General features: G+C 41.6%; 1 pseudogene across 1 annotated transcript; it reads left to right on the top strand.

Moving 5' to 3' along the window:
• The first annotated feature begins 899 nt into the window (after positions 1 to 899).
• Positions 900 to 5,771, top strand: LOC311113543 (lysozyme g-like; annotated as a pseudogene). Its single transcript has 6 exons — positions 900 to 980; positions 1,128 to 1,217; positions 1,318 to 1,548; positions 4,732 to 4,882; positions 5,006 to 5,144; positions 5,572 to 5,771. The product of its transcript is annotated as a lysozyme g-like (transcript).
• The last annotated feature ends 13,048 nt before the right edge of the window (positions 5,772 to 18,819 follow it).

Genomic DNA, 18,819 nt, shown 5'->3' with positions numbered 1-18,819 from the left:
TTATTTCATTTTCATGCCTTATCAAAAATTACTTTGATATCACTGGTAGAGTGAGGCTGCAGAGGCTGCAGTAGCGTAACGGTGGTGCTGTTCACAAATTGTAAAAGCAAGATTTGTTTACAGTCATGACATACAAACACTGTACACAGACACACACACACACACACACACACACACAGCTTCACAGCAAGATCTAAGTGCTACAGGTTTTGTTTTTCCCATTTATATTTTGAGGTTGGACTTTTAGCACGTAGGGCGCACCGATTGGTGTCACCTTGTTAGTCAGTATGTGTTACACGTGTGCTGGCTTGTCCATCTCGTTAGTCGGAAGATGTTTCACCTGTGCTGGAGCAGGTGATTTTTAAGAGTGGCTGGCCCAGTGCTCCAGTGGCTTGAAAGATGTGGAGCGTCAACACCTTTAGTTGGCTCTCCCAATTTGATTTCTAGGAAGACATTCCTTTGTCTGATCTTCCCTGTTTTTATTTTGCTAAACTTTTTGTTTTTTAAGTTTGGGGTGGGTTTTTATTTTGTTTGCTTCTTAGGGGGCAAATTTAGTGGGTGCTCATGGTGGGTGTCTTTTAGGTCCCAGCTGTTGTTGCTAGTCAACTTTCAGTGGACACCCCCATGAGTGTCTTTCAGAACCCCTCCTAAAACACCACCTGTTTTGTTTTATTTGTTAGTTCCCCCTCCTGTATGAGCGACCACATTTTTGGTTGTCTTGCTGGGGAACGTAACAGTGAGCTTGATATGATTTTTAGTAGATCATGAGAGTGCATTCGACTCAGTTTCCCCTACCAGAAATACGCCATACCGTAAAGTGTTGTGTATTCGTGCACGAAAATTCAGGCGGAAACTGAAGAACGGATGGCTTGACCGTATTTTGCGAACGTTGGTTCAGTTAACAAACGGTCACATTTATGCTGCTCCCTGATGGGCTTAGTTGATCATTTCAAGAATTTGAAGATTAAACATCAACATGGGTGAGCTTTGTTGTTTTTTCAAATAGTGTACTGTGTTTAGTAGTTGGAAAATATTTAGGAAATAAAATATCTGTTGTATTTTGGCATAGGCCTATTACCCTACAACAGGGAAGTTCACCTCAGCTTGTGTTTGTCTTGTTGAGATAGGAAGCTCTGATTCTCGTTATGGAAACATTATGGAGGTTGAAACTACTGGTGCCTCTAAGGAGACAGCAGATACTGACGGACATGCTAGAGGTATGTGGTCTATGAAACGAACAGAGCCTACATAATCAATACTAATCCATACATCCATCTCATTCAAAAAAAGACTGAAAACACATTTACTTTACAACAGGTTATAAAGGGGTGTGTGCATCTCAGAGAATGGCAGAGTATGACAAGGATGACATAAAGATGTACATTGACATCATCAAAGAGGTGGGGGAAAAGTATGAAATAGCCCCAGCTCTCATGTGGCATCATCTCAAGAGAGACCAGAGGTGGGAGATTAATACGTAACCCGTCCCCACCAATCGTCCCAGACCAAGGCTGGGGGGACTATGGAAACGGCTTTGGGCTAATGCAGGTAGGCACTCAGATTATGTGTAATTTATTCATCAGTTGCAGAGTCATCATGCATCTAATTTCTTTCAGGGACACTGATGGCAAAATAATTCAATGTCTTTGTCTAAACTCTGTGTTAAAGAAACAGTGGCTGGGATTCAATCTGAGCTCGTTGACAATGCAATGTTACCACCATGTCAGCTCAATTGGAAATTACTTGTAAATGTCAATCTTGCCATAGGTTTCGGATTGAATACTGGCCAGTGTCAAGTATATTTGTATGGTCTACTCAAATCTGAGCCTCGGTACTACAATAGATTATTTTTATTATAGGTTGACTGATTAAAGTCGATGATTTGACAGAGATTCCACTCACCTGTGGCCTCATTTATCACACATTTGTGCGCACAGATTTGATCGTAAATTGTGTGAGGCTTATGTCAAAATCTACATCAACATTGTGATTTATAAATCTTGAACTTGAAATGATAATATGCAATTTACAATTTAGTGTGTATAGACATTTAAAAGCCAATTTTATAAACGAGGCCCCTGGTTCGCTGGTGGGAAGAATGAAAACCAGCAGGGTGGTGGACCCTGGGACCTGGATTTGAGAGTAAGGCCAGGATTCAATCTGATCGCATGTTATAGGCACTGCAGCTTTTTAGGCAATTTCCGATTAGCCGTCATATGCGGCGTTTACCGTGAATGGGATCTCCACGAATGCGGGAACACTTCCTTTAAAAACCGCGATGTCTATAACTCATGATCAGATTGAATTCCGGCCTAAAGGATTCCGCATACATAGGTTTGGTTTGCTCCTAGCAGATGTCAGCTAGGCGAAGTGAACGTATGTGCTTGCATATTCCCTTAAAATACAGTACCAGTCAAAAGTTTGGACACACCTACTCATTCAAGGGTTTTTCTTTATTTTTACTATTTTCTACATTGTAGAATAATAGTGAAGATATCAAAACTATGAAAAAACGCATATGAATCATGATTTAAAGTTTTAAACAAATCAAAATATATTTTAGATTCTTCAAAGAAGCCACCCTTTGCCTTGATGACAGCTTTGCACACTCTTGGCATTCTCTCAACCAGCTTCACCTGGAATGCTTTCCCAACAGTCTTGAAGGAGTTCCCACATATGTTGAGCACGTTGGCTGCTTTTCCTTCACTCTGTTGTTCAACTCATCCAAAACCATCTCAATAGGGTTGAGGTCGGGTGATTGTGGAGGCCAGGTCATCTGATGCAGCACTCATCACTCTCCTTCTTGGTCAAATAGCCCTTACACAGCCTGGAGGTGTGTTTTGGGTCATTGTCCTGTTGAAAAACAAATGATAGTCCCACTAAGCGCAAACATGATGGGATGGCGTATCGCTGCAGAATGCTGTGGTAGCCATGCTGGTCACGTGTGCCTTGAATTCTAAATAGATCACAGACACTGTCACCAGCAAAGCACCCCCACACCATCACACCTCCTCCTCCATGCTTCACGGTGGGAACCACACATGCAGAGATAATCCGTTCACCTACTCTGCGTCTCACAAAGACACGGTGGTTGGAACCAAAAATCTCAAATTTGAACTCATCAGACCAAAGGACAGATTTCCACCAGTCTAATGCCCATTGCTCGTGTTTCTTGGACCAAGCAAGTCTCTTCTTCTTATTGGTGTCCTTTAGTATTGGTTTCTTCTGAACAGTTGGTGTTGAGATGTGTCTGTTACTTGAACTCTGTGAAGCATTTACTTGGGCTACAATTTCTGAGGCTGGTAACTCTAATGAACTTATCCTCTGCAGCAGAGGTAATTCTGGGTCTTCCTTTCCTGTGGCGGTCCTCATGAGAGCCAGTTTCACCATAGCGCTTGATGGTTTTTGCGACTGCACTTGAAGAAACTTTCAAAGTTCTTGAAATTGTCCGGATTGACTGACCTTCATGTCTTAAAGTAATGATGGACTGTCGTTTATCTTTGCTTATTTGAGCTGTTCTTGCCATAATATGGACTTGGTCTTTTACCAAATAGGGCTATCTTCTGTATACCCCCCCTACCTTGTCACAACACAACTTATTCGCTCAAACGTGAAATTCCACAAATTAACTTTTAACAAGGCACACCTGTTAATTGAAATGCATTCCAGGTGACTACCTCATGAAGCTGGTTGAGAGAATGTCACGTGTGCAAAGCTGTCATCAAGGCAAAGGGTGGCTACTTTGAAGAATCTCAAATATAACATATATTTTGATTTGTTTAACACTTTTTTGGTTCCTACATGATTCCATCTGTGTTATTTCATAGTTTTGATGTCTTCACTATTATTCTACAATGTAGAAAATAGTCAAAAAATAAAGAAAAACCCTTGAATGAGTAGGTGTGTCCAAACTTTTGACTAGTACTGTACCTTCGCTTGAAAAATGAGGGAAAAAAGCAGCAATATTATTGTATGTCCCTCTTGAGACGGTGTAACCAGTACACTTCCTCAAAATAGTCTGAATGAATCTAAGATAACTCAAGAAATCTGTAATTAATTTTGACGTTTTTGCAGAGGTCTTATTTTACATCTAACTAAGATGTTTGGTGCAGTATTTCTCAAGTGAAAAATGTTGCATGAAAACTAGTAGTCTGTCGTTGAATGTCAACAAACACTACATTGAAGAATCCCTACTGTTGACCAATCACCGACGAAGTGGCGTAGACTTCGGCTTCCGAACTTGGACAAGCCTCAAGAAAAAAAATGGTGCTCTCGAACAGCCGAAAGAACATCACAATATATGCGTAAACTTTTTCGGCTGGTACGCTTTAGTAGCCATGCACGAGCGAGCCAGAACAGCATATCTCCTGTGTCTGTAGCATGAGGCAGGTTGATGTAAACGTACACCCCCTGAACAGGATGCTAGTTTATCACATGGTCTTACCCCCAATCTATCTCCTTAATGCTGAGTGCCAAGCAGAGATACATTTTTAGTATGACTCGACCTGCTATCAAACTTGCAACCTTCCAATCTTAGGGCAGAAACTCTAACCACAAGGCCACTGAGTTGGTATCTGGATTTGTGATAAATTGAGTTTATACAGATTAATAAAGCCATTGAAACTATTTATGTTTCCATTACCTTTATGGTTTGATGCTGAATGACATGTTTGAATGGCATTACAACATAAATGAAGTACTGTCCATTGATTTACATAATATATTTCCTAGGTTGATGTTAACCCAAATGGTGGCAACCACAAGATAATTGGTAAATGGGACAGTAAGGATCATCTTGCACACGCCACTGAGATTCTAATTGATTTCATCAAAATAATCCAAGACAAGCGTCCTGAATGGACCACGGAGCAGCAGCTGAAAGGTACAAAGCTTGATAGTTGATAGATACTTGCTGGGTGGGGGGAATACAATGCTGAACAATTCTAACAAAATCAACTGCACTGCATGCCTGGTTGGTTATCCGGCCATGATTGTTACTTTTCAGGGGGAATTGCGGCCTACAACCAGGGGGATGGAGCGATCGGTTCGCTATATGCGAATGTGGATGAGAACACCACTGGAAAGGACTATTCCAATGATGTTGTTGCCAGGGCTCAATGGTACCACAACAACTTGGTCTGAGGGTAAATAAACCAGAACATTACATTGTGTGGTTCACTGTTTTATCCAGAATGTTCTCAGGCGTTGAGTCTTTCAATCATTCTGATGTGTTAGAATTGCAATTCAGCAAGAGACATAGACATTTGGGAACAACTTTTACCAAAAAAAGATACACAGTTAAAGGGTAAATCTGCAGTTGCTATGTCATGGAATGTCAGTCCTTGCATCCGTAGCTCTGTCTAGGAATTTGAGTGGTTACATTTCTCCAGCCCCATCCCTCAGCTTTTTACCTAAACAGGGGTGGGGAGAACGCTTTGTTATTGTTTCAAATAATGATTGCCCCTTTAAAGTAGGCTAACTGTAATCAATACTACAAATACTCAATACTACAAACTCTGGTGATTGATTTATAAAACTGCATGGATAATAACTTTTTTTCTTCTTCTTCAGTTCACATCATACATTTTGAAAGAGATGATAGCTTTTGGACTCCCTATCATTGACCAGCATACATACCATTGAAATGAAAGAGGATCACATAGGTTACATTGTGTAGTTCTACTCTTTCAAACTTCCTCAGGTGTTGGACCATTCAGTAACCTGCTATGATGATTAATGATAAATGCACAATATGTTATACACAATGTAATATGAAGGTTTAGTTTTATGCATTTGTCAAACATTCTAATGGCTATGTTTTTTTTTCTAGTTCAGTAGCCTGTTTTTTTCAATCAACATGAAGATCAATGTAATGAGGAATGTTTAATGGTTTACATTAAATACAATTTTTTTCTCATCTATTTGTACATTCTGCCCAAGAACATGCATATGTGTTTAAAAAATATATATATATAATTTTATGTTTGAGTCATAAGAGGCAGACGTTTGACTTTTTTTTTTTTCTTTATTAGATTTGTAAGTGTTAAAATAAAAATAAGTCCTGAGGTATTCACAATATAATGGCATTTATTCTGTTTGAGGTATTCACAATATAATGGCATTTATTCTGTTTGAAATATCTAGGAAATGAGACAGGGAAATGAAAGACAGCAAATAGCAGAGTGAGACAGTAAAGCTGTGCTCCAACAGTCAGAACAAACCCTTTGTCATACATACCTGCATACAAAAAGCCTTGGAAATGCAATAGCCATGGAAAAAGTGCACAATTTCCCCATTGCAGTTGAGCAAGTCATGCAATAATGCATTTAGAAACCCTTGGGAACAAAAGCAAATTATTCTCTACCACTTTGCTACAGAGTGCAGATTAAATACGAGTCCACTTCAGAATAGGACATTATTTTTATTATTTCAGCCATAATATGCTTAAAACGTTGACTGCTAGTCTGTTTCAGGAGGATAATTCATTACTTCTTGTGTTTTCCAAGTCTCAAACAATAGGAGCTAATTTAAGTGGGTGTTAGCATAGCACTATATATCTAATACACCACCCACGCCTGCCGAATGAACACCTGCTCTCACCGACGTTAACAGACGTGAGGGAAAAGAGTGCCCGACAGGCGGGGGCGAAGGACACTGTCTACTGGTCGCCCCTGACTCTCGCTAGCACAGCAGGCGGGAGGCTGGGCGACACCATGTACTAACTAGCTAGCTTGCTAGTTAGCGACACCATGTGCTAGCTTGCTAGTTAGCTAGTACACGGTGCCGCTAGGGCCTGCTGTTTACAAGACTAACTAATGTTGGGTTTTATTTTTCTCATAATTGGATTTGTATGTGATGAATAGCTTAGAAGGAATGCATTAATGATTAAGCATGAAGGGTTTGTACTGTACTGATATAAATTGTTTCACCTAACAAGCTGTGATTAATGTGAGGAGCTGTTTTAGGGAGTAGGGGGAGACAAGAACTTGTGTCTCAAAGTACTAGACCTCACTGCCTCTTTGTATTCTGTGAAACTGTCCTTGAACCTGGCTACAGTGGATTTTGTGTATTCTCGGTGCTGACTCCGCAGGTTATTATCATAGCAACTATGCCTGGTAACAAATGGAACGGATTGGCTGAAATGGAGTCTGGACCACACTCAGTCCTTTGCTCTGGTTGGCCAACAGAAGAGGTGGAGGCTTTCTGTCAGAGTATTTGAGAAGAATTATTGTTTACAGATTCTTAGTTCTCTGTCGGCCCTGCGTGGCTTGTCAGTGAGCCCGTATACGAACTTTCATACTTATCATACATACATTTTGCATATAATAAATTTAGCTTGGATTTAATATCTCTTGATTTTTCTTATTCCAATACCAGATTTGAATTACGCAATTTACAACAATTGGTGACCTCCGACTGTGATCTGGTAGCGGAACTTCACTTCGCTGGAATTCACCCAGCCTATTGGACATCACTGTCATCGAACCGTGTTTCACAAATTGCCCGGGCTTCTATAAAGGTAAGCAAAACACCTATTGTAATATAACTGAAGTTTTGCACATTGGCTTTATCCAAATTAATTTTGTGAAGCACCTGTTTGATGTAAGTGAACCCTATTCTACTATAAATAACAATTACAGTATACTACTTCGATTTCATAATGTACTATGCAAATGTTTGATAATTGTGATGGTTAAACCCATGGGAGTGCAAACTATGACTAGAAGTTCATAGGTGGCACTTTAAAGCGAATAAACAGTGTGACCTATGGTTAGAGGGTGTGACTCCCATAGGATGTATTTTAAATAAACATTGTGACCTATGGTTAGAGGGTGTGACTCCCATAGGATGTATTTTAATTAAACAGTGTGACCTATGGTTAGAGGGTGTGACTCCCATAGGATGTATTTTAAATAAACAGTGTGACCTATGGTTAGAGGGTGTGACTCCCATAGGATGTATTTTAAATAAACAGTGTGACCTATGGTTAGAGGGTGTGACTCCCATAGGATGTATTTTAAATAAATGGTGTGACCTATGGTTAGAGGGTGTGACTCCCATAGGATGTGTTTTAAATAAGTAGTGAACTATGGTTAGAGGGGTCTGACTCCCATAGAAGATATTCAACACAAGTGGTGTGACAGTACGGTTTATGACTTAAAAATCATAGGAAGCATGATAAAAGGTTAGACAGTGAGAGTGTGGTCGTATGAATGAGAGTGTGAATGATAAACCAGTATCCCTTGATAGAAAACTAATTGGGGCTCAAAGACGTCTGTGCCTGTCCAAACTGTATAATTTGGGGATAACTGTTGGGTTTGTGGTTGCTTAAACCATATAACCCGTTAAAACAATTGGGAACATAAAGCTAAAGTGATTAATTGTGTGACTGAACTGGTTTTGAATAGTTGTGTTGAAACAATTTGGTTTATTATTTAAATATAAATATGCACCAACTTTAACTAATTAGGTGAGAATGATTTGTTTTAAATAAATAGACTAAAATACTTTAATAAACGGCAGAATATTTGGAACACTAAAACGAAAAACAGCTCTTCAAAAAGCCTGCTCTCCTCAAAAGCTGAAGAGAGAGTTACGAGGGGAGGGGCTGGAGAGAGCGAAACTGTGGCTTTTGGAGCGAGGAAAGACTGGGAGTTGGCTGGGAACACCACGGGGTGATTATTTGAGAGGTGCCTGTGGGTTTCTGACGAGGGATGAGATGGGTGAGAAAGTAGAGAATATTTACATTTGCATTTTTGGTGATTTGGCAGACGCTCTTGTCCAGAGCGACTTGTAGGAGCGATTGGGGTTGAGTGCCTTGCTCGAGGGCACATCGGCAGATTTTTCGCCTGGTCGGCTCGGGGATTGGAACTGGCGACCTCTCGGTTGTTGGCGCGGCGCTACTGATCACTAAACTGCCTGCCGCCCCATATGAGTTTAAGGTTGTGGCGTTGTTTGATCATGTGATAAGGTTTCATTTGTAATCGGACCATAACTTAAGTGGTTGTAGAAGTAATGTATAGGTAGGGGAGAGCCAATAGGGGGCTCCATTGAACTATTATGGTTTATTTGGCATTTCAATGGCATAAGGTGAAATCTGTATGCATGAGGGGAATTCGATTATGTATTATTATAGTATTATGGACACTCCGTAATAAATAAACTGAACCAAACAAGACGTTACTACAGCAATAGAGAATAGTTAATGTTGTTACGTTAGTTCTTAAACCCGATGATAGAGGAAAATGCAGAACGCTGTTAGAGTGTGTTTTATTTAGACTACTAGGGTGTTTGAGACGGAAGGGCTGGCTAGACGGGGGTGATGACGTGGTTGGATGTGCGACGTAAAAGTATTTACTTTGAGAGAATATGAATACTTAGAACAACGAATGACAGGGAGAGTAATGCCAGGTCCACCAAGGGAGGGAGGTCATATGCCCGCCCTTGATGTACAACAGATAGAAATGACTGATTATGTGAAGAAATTGACGGAATTTTCTGCAGCACTCTCTTCTCAGGCGCAGAAGGCCCAAGAGGGGGAGCTGTCGGGAAGTACGCTGACACTGAAGGTAAACGTGGGAGGCTGGGTGAGGGTTAAAGTCCACAAGAGAAAGTGGCTGGAACCCAGGTGGACTGGACCGTACGAAGTGAAGGAGGTTACTTCACACTCAGTCCAGGTCAGAGGTAAATTAGGCGCACACTGACACCATCTAACTCATTGCACACCAGCCCCCACTCCTTCTAGATCACTGACAGAAGTCAGGGCTGATTTGAGCAGCGAGAACCAATCCTGACAACACAATGAAGAAACCCTTATGGGAACAACAATCTCACTCAGGGAGAAGGATAACTTTTTCCCCCTGGGAGAGATTGGGAGTGTCTGAATGTTTGTATGTATGTTTTCTGATAGGAATTGGACTCCTGCTGGGCACTCCTTATGAGGTGTTGTTCTTTTACATTACATTTGAGTCATTTAGCAGACGCTCTTATCCAGAGCGACTTACAGGAACAATTAGGGTTAAGTGCCTTGCTCAAGGGCACATCGGCAGATTTTTCGCCTAGTCAGCTCGGGGATTAGAACCAGCGACCTTTCGGTTACTGGCACAATGCTCTTAACCACTAAGCTACCTGCCGCCCCGTGTTGTGTGAAGCTATTTAGAATTACTTGTTAAATTGACTTATAATATAGAAGAGGTGGCTAAGGGATTTTTAACAGTACCAACCATGGGGGGGGGGGCAAATCCTCACAAGAGGTCCCAGAATTTACTGGGGACGAGAAATGCTTGATGTAATTAAAATGGAATCCAGGGATAGAAGAAATCTCCATTATATAACCAGGTGGAGGGAGAGGTATGGTTTTGAGGGACGTCTGGACGGAGATAAACTCGAATCCATGCTTAAACAGATACATAAGGTGTGTAAAGGAGAAATAAGCAGTGAGAGAGAGAGAGAGAGAGAGAGTTGAGGGGGCCAGTACCCACTGACAGCCTTACCTAATCTATTGGCGGGGAATGAAAGGGGCCCAAGCAACCTTAGATGTATACAGTAATAATAATAATATGCCATTTAGCAGACAGGCCATGAACACAGAGGACGTGGCCAGAGCGGTAGAAAGAATGACCCACCCCATGACAGGAATAGTAAGGTTTGGGCTGCCGTTAGAGGGCAGTGGGTTTCAGGGGATGCCCATAGGACACTTTTGCCATGGGCCGATTACGGAGAGTATGTTGGGAAAATAACTGAATTGTGTAATAGTCTCAGAGAGACATGCAATCCATCATGAGAGAAAGTCAGACAGGAGAGAGGAGAAGAGAGAGAGAAGTCCATCCCCCAGCTTTGAGCGTGAGAAAGAGGAAGATAAGGCGTGATTAGTCCTTGAGGGAGAAATAGTAGACTCTAGTGGGGGGAAGACTAAGGAACCCTTTGATCCAAATTGTGAGGTGTTTGAATTGGCTACTATTGACTTAGCACTTCAACAGGAACAGAGAAACCTAATTTGGCATTGACAGTAATGGGTATGAAAATTAATTGGATGATGGGTTTTTGTGTTGAATTAGAGACAGTGAGACTATTAGTCAATACCTAGGAGAGAAGAGAGGTTACGGTAGCAAAGACAGACAAGAAGGAAATAGTAATAGTGGAGACAGGAGTGAGTGGAAGTGTTACAATTGTGACAAAACGGGACATTTTGCTAGAGAATGTGAGGAACCGTGGAGTTACTGCAAGGAAAGGGCACCAGTTAAGAAACTATAGGCAGAAGGGGAAGAGAGAAATCAGGAGTCCTCATGACCTGGCTGTTTGGTTGTTGTTTTTTTAATTGGGGTTTTCAAATAGAAAACAACACACCTAGTATGATGTTAATAAAGTCTTGTTGTTTCAATTTTGGAGGGTTTTCAGCAGGTCAAGGGTTATAGGTCTTAAAGGTGCACACAGTGAATTTTATGGATTTTTTAGGTTTTGGCTGAGTTTGGGGTATATATATGATTTCTTATGAGAATGAATGTCATGAGGATTTAATGAACACTTGGGATAGCTAACATTTATGAAATATTTAGAATAATGGTAATGTTTAGTATACTATGGGATTAAACAGTTCGTTAAAAGATTTCAATGGCCTCTGAACTCTGTTTTAACATTATGGTGTTATTTTAATCATCCACACTAGTAAATTCTAAAGGCATGAGAGGAGGACTTTAAGATAGTTTATTTTAGTAAGTTGAGGGTAATTTATAGTACAGTGAAAATTGTGAAGAAGATTATAATTTGGTAATAATATATTTGATTTGAACCATAAAATAACAGAAGAGAGAGTGGAGGAATGGCAATTGGATAATGAATTACCAATATTAACTAAAGTGATTGTTTAGATAGGTGGTAATATTGACACATGGCCAAATCATGTGTCAAAAAGGGGGATGGTTGGATTAAATATTAAATATATACGAAGGAGAGGACAAAATACTTAAAAAAAAAAAAAAAAAACATGTATGATAGTTTATTAACCACACCTGTATGTCAGAGGTTTTGTGCCCCACAGGTGAACTAAAGGAGAAGGTGACCCACTCTATCTAACCAGGAGACTGAAGCAGGCCTGGCGGGAAGGGCCCTACCAAGTACTGCCTTTGCCAGCAGAACAGCTGAGAGATCCATCTGGGTGCATGTCACACACTGTAAAAAGGCAAAACCAGCTACACCTGACGAACAAACACAGAGTTAGGAGAAAGATCCGATAACCACAAGGGTCCGGGGGTTGGCTCCTTAACGAAGATTCCCTTACCCTGTCTGATCATCCCTGTGTGAGTTCGGTAGAAGGTGAAGCAATGGGTTGGCCTCTGGCATCTGACATGTTCTCAGGGCAAGGGTGGGGATTCACAGGTCTCCCGACGGTAGGTAGCTGTCTGATTGTGGGGGCCATATTCCTAACACACACGGACCCTCCTGTTTCAGCCAGAAGTAGTAGTTAACCTAACACAAGTTGAAAAGGCATAGGAGACAGCTAGACGTAGGGAAAGGGGAAATTCTAGAGTAAACCTCTCTGAGGGAGGTAGTGAGACCGGGGCTGTGGTAAAGATAGTGCAAAACTATAGACCTGGAGGAAGTAGTACAGGTGGGAACGGGGTATAGAAATCTTAACCTGTGGTTGGAATGGATTCAGTATACGGCAAAAAACTATGTCTAAAGAGGACTGTTTTGCCTGTGGGACAGCCAAACCAGGGTTGACAACTACTCCGTTCCCCTTGACAGGCTTTGACTCTCTGTCAGGTTTATCCTCCATGCAAGCCCGATAACGGGGTCGTCCCGACCTGGGTTGCCTCAATTTGAAGTCACAGGGGATTCTAAATTGTTTTTCGAGTCTAATCTCTCCTCTTTGTTGCAGCAAGAGGATTATAGGAGCCAAAACCAGGCCCGTGCTGACATCTGATGGATGTGTGGTGATAACTGATTGTGAACTCACCTACATACGCAAACAATCAAACGTGTCAGAGACTGGTGAGTTGTCACATAGAAAGTAGGACCTCCTCCCGGGAGCCTTTGATGAAAGGATATATATATATTGATGGGATCCACAATCAGATCGCAGCTGGGTTTGAATCAAGTATTTTCTGGTGGTCAACAATTAATAAAAATGTAGATTGGATAAATTATATTTAATATAACCAGCAAAGATTTATAAACCACACTCGTGATGCAATAAAGGGATTAGCTGAGCAGACAGCGGCAACTAGCTTAATGACATGGCAGAATAGAATAGCTTTAGATATGCTTTTGGCTGAGCAGGACGGGGTTTGTGTTCTGTTTGGATATATGTGTTGTACTTTCATCTCCAACAATATAGCACCGGACGGGCCCGTGACCAAAGCGCTTGAGTGACCATCACCACGCTGGCGAACGAACTGGTTGAGAACTCTGGTATTGATAGCTCCATAAACGGTTGGTTTGATAACATATTTGGTAAATGGAAAACTATTGTTGTGACTATTCTGGGTGAAGTTATAGCTTCTATGGGTATACTTGTTCTTTGTGGATGTTGTCTTATTTCCTGGCTGAGTGACTGGTTTGGTGAGTACTCTTCTATGGTGGTTACTGGATTTCTGACCCTAGTAATTGTGTTTTTGCTGTTAATGTGTTGTGCTGCTTGCATCGTCCCCTGTCTCAGGAGGTCAGTGGTAGGAGCGGTGCAGGCGTCGGGTATGATGGTGTTGTTACCGGCCCAGGATGATGCAGGTGACTCTGCTACTGACTCTGAGACCAAGCTGGATGATCCATGGTTTGCCTAGTAAAATACATACACACATTTATTTTCAGTTCTTGCTCATTTATTACCTTATGTTTTTCTAACCACTGTGATTGTTTATTCTTCCTGATGTGAAGGTAAAGGATTCCTGGGTGGCTGGTAGCCAACTCAGTACATGTTAGGTGTAGGGGAGGAATAGAGGGTTAAAATTATAATTTTTTATTTTTTATTAACATTAAATGTTGTGATTTAATTTCCATATCCTGTTATTCTTAAGGGTGATTATACTCTGTTTAGAGTGACACCATAAATGGTGTCAAAAGAGGGAATTCAAAAATTTCCCTTTAAAAATCTTTAATCACACCCTAGAGTTTTAATAATCTTGTGTTTTGTGTTCTATTAATCCTGTGTTTTATGCTTTATTAATCAAGTTAGCCATGTGAATGTTTGTCTTTCCTTATGTGATGGTTTGAACTTCTTTGATGACTGGTAACAGTTTACAAGTTGGGTGTCGATGGAAGGACTGAAGGACTTTTATTATCAAATTGTCTATTAATAAAAGTGTTTATTTTTGTTTGTATTGTATTTTAATGAGTGACACCCTAGAGGGTGTCAAAAGAGGGAATTGTTGGGTTTTATTTTTCTCATAATTGGATTTGTATGTGATGAATAGCTTAGAAGGAATGCATTAATGATTAAGCATGAAGGGTTTGTACTGTACTGATATAAATTGTTTCACCTAACAAGCTGTGATTAATGTGAGGAGCTGTTTTAGGGAGTAGGGGGAGATAAGAACTTGTGTCTCAAAGTACTAGACCTCACTGCCTCTTTGTATTCTGTGAAACTGTCCTTGAACCTGGCTACAGTGGATTTTGTGTATTCTCGGTGCTGACTCCGCAGGTTATTATCATAGCAACTATGCCTGGTAACAAATGGAACGGATTGGCTGAAATGGAGTCTGGACCACACTCAGTCCTTTGCTCTGGTTGGCCAACAGAAGAGGTGGAGGCTTTCTGTCAGAGTATTTGAGAAGAATTATTGTTTACAGATTCTTAGTTCTCTGTCGGCCCTGCGTGGTTTGTCAGTGAGCCCGTATACGAACTTTCATACTTATCATACATACATTTTGCATATAATAAATTTAGCTTGGATTGAATATCTCTTGATTTTTCTTATTCCAATACCAGATTTGAATTACGCAATTTACAACACTAAGTTAGCACACAGTGTCCTTTGCTCCCGCCTGCCTAACACCTGCCTTCGCCGTCGTTAACAGAACTGTGGGAAAATAGTGCCCGACAGGCGGGGATGAAGGACACTGTCTACCGGTAAATGGCTAGCTAGCTACCGTTGTCACCCGAGCTCCTTCTTCTGTGGGGTTTATCGGTAGCTGGCATCCAACGTTATTGTGCGTTAACTCCACCTACTGTACTGGAGCACCCCCACCTTCCACCTGTCCTTGCTTAAAAATTTACCAATATAAATACACTACATGACCAAAAGTATGTGGACACCTGCTCGTTCAACATCTCATTCCAAAATCATGGGCATTAATATGGAGTTGGTGCCCCTTTGCTGCTATAACAGCTCCCACTCTCTGGGAAGGCTTTCCACTAGATGTTGGAACATTGCTGGAACTTGCTTCCATTCAGCCACAAGAGCATTAGTGAGGTCGGGCACTGATGTTGGGCAATTAGGCCTGGCTTGCAGTCGGCGTTCCAATTCATCCCAAAGGTGTTCAATGGGGTTGAGGTCAGGGCTCTGTGCAGGCCAGTCAAGTTCTTCAACACTGATCTCGACAAACCATTTCTGTATGGACCTCGCTTTGTGCACGGGGGCATTGTCATGCTCAAACAGGAAAGGGCCTTCCCCAAACTGTTGCCACAAAGTTGGAAGCACAGAATTGTCTAGAATGTCATTGTATGCTGTAGCGTTAAGATTTCCCTTCACTGGAACTAAGGGGCCTAGCCCGAACCAGGAAAATCAGCCTGATAGAAGGATTTGGTAATGACTAATTATTACACTCCACTTTATGAAATGTGTTAGAATCATGAGACTATAATCTAATAATGTGTGTGCGTAAAACAAGTAAAGATTATGACATTGTGTTACTATTTAGCAATGTGAGTGGGAGATAAGCCAGACGACAAAGGACAAGGAGAACTGTCTGAGAACGGCGGTAACTAAAAAATGCAGCCTGCCCGAGCAAGGAGTAGACTATGATAAGAACATGTATGTGTGACCTGATGGTCAGGAGAGAAGAGGAAAATCACATGAGCTAAACCCAGGTGTGAGCTTACAAGATGTGTACAGTGGAAAAATACAGCCCACCTAAAGCGGGGTGGGATTTTTGTATGACGTGTGTGTATAAAAGATGGAAATTATGATAACAGAATTCTCTGAATAAAGATCTCTGACTATTGCAACTGGGATCTCTGTCCGTTTCTTGATCCAAAAGCCTTACAACCTTTTGGGAGACGCACAGAGACACTGAAATAGTTAGTTAATAAATTCTCTTAACACAGCCCCAGACCATTATTCCTCCTTCACCAAACTTTACAGTTGGCACTATGCATTCAGACAGGTAATGTTCTCCTGGCATCCGCCAAACCCAGAGAAAGCGTTTCCACTGCTCCAGAGCAATGGCGGTGAGCTTTACACCATTCCAGCCGTCGCTTGGCATTGCGCATGGTGATCTTAGGTTTGTGTGCAGCTGCTCGGCCGTGGAAAACCATTTCATGAAGCTCCTGACGAACAGTTCTTGTGCTGACGTTAGCTTCCTGAGGCACTTTGGAACTTGGTAGTGAGTGTTGCAACCAAGGTCAGATGATTTTTACTCGCAATGCGCTTCAGCGCTTGGCGGTCCCGTTCTGTGAGCTTGTGTGACCTACCACTTCGCAGCTGAGCAGTTGTTGCTCCTAGACGTTTCCACTTCACTTACAGTTGACCGGGGCAGCTCTAGCACGTCAGAAAATTGACAAACTGACTTGTTGGAAAGGTGTCATCTAGGGGTGTAACGATTCGTTTTAACAACGATTCGATTTGTATCACGATTCGTGGTTGTCGATACGATTCAAGGACGATATTGGTTCATTTAGAACGATACGATCCGAAACGATTCAGTGACTTGAAATCGATTCAGTAACCTTTTAGCCAAAAATTCAACCAGTGTGACTGAAATAAATACCTGGTAACCAGTTGCATTTTAATGGCTGGCAATAGTCTTGATATTTTTAACAGTGTTTCATGACTCCATGCAGACCATCTGGTATTATGAAACTTACCAAAAGTCTCACAAGTCCGTCTGTTATGGCCTGTGCGGTTCGGTCAGCACCCAATTCAATCAGTCCAATAAAGTCCGAAGTAAACTCTCCGTTGCTGGACACAGACACAATGTAAACTATTTCCTGCTCAGTTTTTGTGATGTCCTCAGATCCATCAAAAAGCATTCAGTAAAGGAACATCCTCAGAATAGGAAGACATGGGACGTGCGTGTTTAGCTTTATGGAAAGAGAAAAATATTAAACAGAGCTTGCCGCTGTTCTTCATTCAGCTTGTCTCGGCGACTGGACATTTATTCTCGGCTAGCTTTTAGCAATGGCTTGCGCCACATTCGTGTGCTCCTTGCTCTTTTCATGTTTGTCAAATAAAGGATGGTTGAAATTCTTTGAGCCTTTATAAAATGCACCTGTTTTGTCTGCTAGATGTGGATTTGAGCGGCAAATCTTGCACCACATTTCAGTGCGCTCATCGTTAGCTTCAAGCCACTTTTCCGAAAAAAGTATTTTCTTCGGCTCTGGCTCCAGTTGGCGTTTCTTTGTAGGTGGCGAAACGCCAAAGAATCTGCTTAATGTCTGTTGCTTTTTGGACATCCCTGACAGTAGTTGACAAGCAACATGTCATGTGTAAGGTTAGATGAGAAGATCGGTCAAGTACGCAAAGGCGCGTAGTAACACAAGTGGCATTACGCATTCCTGATTTTTGTCGCGCTTGCGTATCTGCGTACCAGTTATGTGCACCCCTGCATATAAAGTCTGACGTGCTTAAATCCAATGGGTTATTTCCTAGTATCGATACAATCGATTTATTACATTTTAAAACGATGTTAGATCGATATATGTTGTCCAAAAGGCCAACTCGCCGAGCACAGATCGATGTAGTTGGATCATATGAATATAAATCGATACATCGATGTAGTAGATGGATCGTTACACCCCTAGTGTCATCCTATGACGGTGCCACGTTGAAAGTCACTGAGCTCTTCAGTAAGGCCATTCTACTGCAAATGTTTGTCTATTTAGATTGCATGGCTGTGTGCTCAATTTTATACACCTGTCAGCAACGGATGTGGCTGAAATAGCCAAACCCACTAATTTGAAGGGGTGTCCACATACTTTTGTATAGTGTATAAAGAGGGGTTCCTGCAGATGCAGGAATACCCACATGCAGGGACGCCCCAAATTGCAGGCCGCAATTGCACCCTTCTCTTCTGGAAGGCCTAGGCAGGTCACTACTGACAGAGCCAATAGTGAGTAATAGCCTAGTTTTCCCATGCTTTTGTAGTAGTGTGTGTGTGACAATGGCGGCGGGAATTGTCAAGGAGGATGTGGTGGTTAATTTGTTAGCATCACCCTTTTTATGACTAACTTTCAACGAGAAATTAAATGTTGTGCAGCGAGTGAGGCCAACACCAGCACTGCCACGATTGATGCAACGAAGAAAGAGCTTTGAAAGGCATTTTCAAGCTAACAATTATGGGCGCTATCTGAGGATGACTGGGTGTGAGCAAACCAAGAAGCTGTACTGCTGGGATTGTCAATTCTTCAGCACCGACAAGACTTCAACCTGGGCCAGTACTGGTTTCAAAGAGACCTAGACAGTTTTACAAAGTCAGCTCTGCATCACCAAAACTCAACTTCATCCTTGCGAGCTACTTTGAGTTCAAAAACATTTGGGGACACAATAGTAGACCTTAAGCTTAACAAGCAGCAGCGCAGAGTGACTCTTTCTCACAATGATTTTAAAAACTGCGTTCTCAAGTCTCCAGGAAAGCTATGGGCCCAACTTTGATCTGCCACGGCTCA

Source organism: Coregonus lavaretus, assembly GCF_964263955.1.
Source record: "Coregonus lavaretus genome assembly, chromosome: 40".
NCBI classification, from domain to species: Eukaryota; Metazoa; Chordata; class Actinopteri; order Salmoniformes; family Salmonidae; genus Coregonus; species Coregonus lavaretus.
The sequence above is the reverse complement of the archived record's forward strand: the minus strand, read 5'-3'. Positions and strand labels throughout refer to the sequence as shown.